The sequence below is a fragment of the Hylobates moloch genome, unplaced genomic scaffold (assembly GCF_009828535.3).
Source record: "Hylobates moloch isolate HMO894 unplaced genomic scaffold, HMol_V3 SCAFFOLD_1, whole genome shotgun sequence".
In the NCBI taxonomy this organism is placed as follows: Eukaryota; Metazoa; Chordata; class Mammalia; order Primates; family Hylobatidae; genus Hylobates; species Hylobates moloch.
Genome location: NW_026652276.1, coordinates 13,416,213 through 13,420,978, shown reverse-complemented (window position 1 = coordinate 13,420,978; position 4,766 = coordinate 13,416,213). Strand labels below are relative to the sequence as shown.

At 37.5% G+C, this 4,766-nt stretch overlaps 1 pseudogene; it reads right to left on the bottom strand.

Annotated features, from left to right (window-relative positions):
* Positions 1 to 3,227: 3,227 nt before the first annotated feature.
* Positions 3,228 to 4,332, bottom strand: LOC116809441 (vacuolar-sorting protein SNF8-like; annotated as a pseudogene).
* Between the last annotated feature and the right edge of the window lie 434 nt (positions 4,333 to 4,766).

Below are 4,766 nucleotides of genomic sequence, written 5' to 3'. Positions count from 1 at the left end.
TTGGTTTTCTTTTCTTTTCTTTTTTTTTTAATTATACTTTAGGTTTTAGGGTACATGTGCACAATGTGCAGGTTTGTTACATATGTATCCATGTGCCATGTTGATTTCCTGCACCCATTAACTCGTCATTTAGCATTAGGTATATCTCCTAATGCTGTCCCCCCCCCTCCCCCAACCCCACAACAGTCCCTGGAGTGTGATGTTCCCCTTCCTGTGTCCATGAGTTCTCATTGTTCAATTCCCACCTATGAGTGAGAACATGAGGTGTTTGGTTTTTTGTCCTTGCGATAGTTTACTGAGAATGATGTTTTCCAGTATCCTCTGAAGCATAAAACTTGCAATTCTGATGAAGTGCATTTTATCTGTTTGTTTTTCCCTTGGTTGATTGTGCTTTTAGTGTCATTTTAAGAAATCATTTTCTAATCTAAGATCACAAAGATTTATGCCTCTGTTTTGATTTTTGTTGTTGATCTGAGTTACTTTTTTCATATGATGTGAGAGAGGTTCAACTTTATTTTTTTTGCATATGAATATTCCATTGTCCTTACACTGTTTGTTGAAAAGACTGCTCTTTCTCTATTTGAAAGGCTTGGTATCCTTGTAAAAAATCACTCAACCATAGATGTATCAGTTTATTTCTGGACTATCAATTCTATTCTTTTATCTATATGTCTATCCTGTGTAGTATCACATTTTATCGTGTGTTCAGAGAATGTTAAAAAGTTTTTAACACTGCAAGTGAGATATTCTAGATTTCTATTTACAAAAATCAACTAAAATATTAGATTATAAAAATTGAAAAAGAAGTTGCATTGCAGAACATACTCCCTCTGAAAGATCTACACTGAGTTTGATGTTTTTATAGCACTATTATAACAAAAACTGGTATGGCCATAACGATAGATGGATAAATACTCTGTATTTAACCTCATGTCTTTGCTTAAAATATATAACCATTAAATACAATAAGCTAATTAAGATGATAACATCAAATTTTTAGGATGGCGACATCAGTTCATTTGAAATGATAATGCTTACTTAGTGAGAGAGAGAATATCCAACCACAAGAAGCAGTAGAAGTGTTGTTAATAAAATAAAAATGTCACAGCATTAATAATTCTGTATTAAGTCAAAAACAATTTGAATATATTTGGCATTTAAAATACTTAAATAATGTGGCCTAATGTTTACAGATTAGTTTTATACTTCCAGTGTAAATACTGTGGCTGATTTTAAATTTGTGATATTTAGTTGAAAAGGGGGTAAGAATTGTACTAAATTTGTTAATTATAGTGGAATGATAAGAAACTTTGAATTTTACAGTTCATTTAATTTGTGAGATTTAATTTTTTTTAATATTGGGAATTTTTGCTTATATAGTTGGCTTGAGGAAATTTAATTAAGTTATAAATAAAACTGATTAATTATGGGAGTTTAGTTGGTTTAACTTGAGTTGATAAATATTAAACAAAGACTTTTAAAAGTAATTAGAAATTTACTAGATTTATAAGTAGAATACTATTTGTATAGTATACTTCAAGCTTAAGGCAAATTAAGTTTCAGAATTTGTAACATAAATAAATTGAATAGTCATGTAAAATCTTAATTAACAATCGAATATACTTTTCTGTGTACAATAAAATGTCACATCTGGTCATACAAAACTTACTCAAATTGAAGTAGTTTATAATGCAAAATTCTACACACACTGAGAAAAAAATAAGTTGTAAAATTCTTCTGTACAACAGCTTCTATCACTACCAAAGCAGACTTAGGATAAAGACTGAAAATATTATGTCCTTCAATTTTTATTACTAGCACAATAAATATACTGATTTCTATTATATATGAGATATTTTGAATCATCAGTATATTTCTGCTGTTTTCAAATGTTTCAATGTTAATATTTTTTTATTTCTAGAATAGAAATATTTCTATTTAGTATTTTAAAATTAATTCACTCAAAAGCGTTTGTTAAATACTTGATGAATGTGTGGATTGAAGACAACAATAAAGCAGTCATCCTGAACGTAATACTGAGTTTGACACAAAAGTAACAGGAAATTCTCTGGGTGCTGTCATCCCTTTTCAGTAACCACCATATTCCAGCTATCACAGAGGGGTTGGTGTTTTTTTCAGGGGTAGAGCAGATAGTGACTTCAACCTGCTTCATCTACTAACACTATTCTGCACCATGCTCACCAGGGAGAAGGATTGCTGAATACAGAAGGGCCTGCCATGCTTTGGGAAATTTAAGACACATTCAACGGAGGCTAAGCCAGAAATCATCACCTAAGTATCTAACAATTGGGTTGGCTTGTGTACTGAAGAATGGGAGCAGATCAAGCTTTGCTGCTAGAGCAATCCTTGGGGGTTCCTCACTGAGCCAAACATTAACTCTTTGGTTGCTGGATTATGGGGAGTTTCTGGAGACGTGGAGACACGGCTCGGGTAGCTAGCACTATCGTGCTGTGCTTGCGGGGTTAGGGGCAGATGTTATTTGCCAACGGTTACAAAAGTTTTAAAATATGTTAACAAGCTTGATATTATTGTATTCTGGCTGAATATTAGCTGTAGATTAAGCTATGTACAACTGCTATGGAGTTCTGCCAGTCTCCTACTTTTAACTATGAGCCACCATTATATTATAGCAAAGTGAAAAGGCATAAATCTTATTTAGGAAATAATATTGCTCATATTAATTAGCAAAGTGATGCCCTGACCTTAGAAATAACCACGCCATGATGCTTAAGAGTCTTAGGTTTCATCCCTCCTTTGATCTTGGGCATATGATTTTTCCAGGAGAACCTCACAAGCTTTGCTTTTAATGGCTCCACTCCCATATATTTGGATGGAGAGGCAAGTGTATACTAAACTCCTTATAATTCAGTATCTCACATCTATTGGGGGTTAGAGCCGCAGAGGCATGTAATCAAGTGTAAGAAATGGCATTGATATAAGGTTAGTGGGTAAAATGGCTATCATCAATTACTATTGTTTCATTTTGAATTTTTAAAATGTATATCGTAAAATTCAAATTTTTGATGTAGAGTTTTAACAAAAGCATAGTCATGTAACCTCCATTATAATCAAAATACAGAATAGTTCTTTTTCGAGGGGCGCTTTTTTTTTCTATTTTTTTTTTTTAAATAAACAAAACTGCCCAGGTTTATTGGCCAATAGGCCTCCCTGCTTCTCCCTGCCTGCTGCTGTGTGCCCTTCCACAGTCAGGGGAGGACTTCTCTGGCCTCCTCAGCTGTAATCTCCTGGGGGAATAGAGGTCGGTGAAGAGAGCTGGCAGCCAGTAGTGGGTCTCCCCTGGGGCCTGTAAGTCCAGCCACGCCAGCCCTTCTCTCAGCAGGTGTTCCAGCACTTGCCCCGCTCACTCAGTCTCCCATTTAAGACTGGTTTTGATCTCTCTGACAGTCAATAGCCATTTTTCTCGCCCAGTTGCAGCCCCATGGTGTGATCCATATTGAATTCAGCTGGAACAGACTGAATGAGGTAAGTGCCACTCACAGGGATGATGCCAAAGCCAGTGCCAAGTGCCTTTAGTTTCTTGATGGCCCTGATCAGGTCATCTTGACTGACATCCTGGGTGAACTTACCCCTTCCTTTTAACACCTGTTGATATAGTTCCTCCAGAGTTATCGGACTTCCACTCCAATGCTCAGCACCAGGCACGCTTTGATAATGTAGACACCTAGTTCTTAATAAAAATCCCTCACACCCAGCATCTCAAATCAAAATCCTTTTCCAGAAGCCAAAGGCTCCACCCTAAAGGTTGCACATATGTCCTGGAACTGCACATGGAACTCAGGATCCTTCTGGATCTCCTGCGTGTGCTTGCTGGCAAATTCCTCCAGGTTGGTCTTGAACATGCCCAACTGCTTTGACATCTGGGCTAGCTGGTCCTCACCCAAGACCGTCCTTCACTCCTTATACTTGGCCTTGGAAAATTTCTTTTCTTTTTTCTCTTTTTTTCTTTTTTGAGATGGAGTCTTGCTCTGTTGCCCAGGCTGGAGTGCAGTGACACTATCTCGGCTCACTGCAACCTCTGCCTCCCAGGTTCAAGCAATTCTCCCGCCTCAGCCTCCTGAGTGGCTGGGACTACAGGTGCGTGCCACCACGCCTGGCTAATTTTTTGAATTTTTTGTAGAGACGGGGTTTCATCATGTTGGACCATGCTGGTCTCGAACTCCTGACCTCAGGTCATCTACCCGCCTTGGCCTCCCAAAGTGCTGGGATTACAGGCATGAGCTGCAGGGCCTGGCTGGCCTTGGTAAATTTCTTTGTGGTGATGGCACCAGCTCCCACCCCTCGACAGTGCATCCCCGCCCCGGGCCCATGTCCCAGGCTCCTCTGCTGCCGGCTCCCTGGAATAGTTCTTTCAAATAAAAAAAAATTGCCTTGTGCTATTTCTTTTTTGTCAAATGTTATACGCATTTCTTACCCCTGGAAACCATTGATCTGTTCTTTATCGTAAGAGTTTTCACTTTTCCAGGATGTCATATATATGGAATCATACAGTATGTAACCTTTTAAGTCTGTCTTCTTTCACATCTGTGTTGTCATGTGTATTAGCAGCTTGTTTATTTTTATTGATGAGCAAAGGTGCATTGTATAAATGTACCAAGCTTTGTTTATCCATTTACCTACTTAACCCACGGAAACATTTAGGTTGTTTCTAGTTTGGGGCGATTATAAATAATGCTGCTATAAACACTTGAGTTCAGGTTTTTGTATATATTTTCATTTATTTAGTG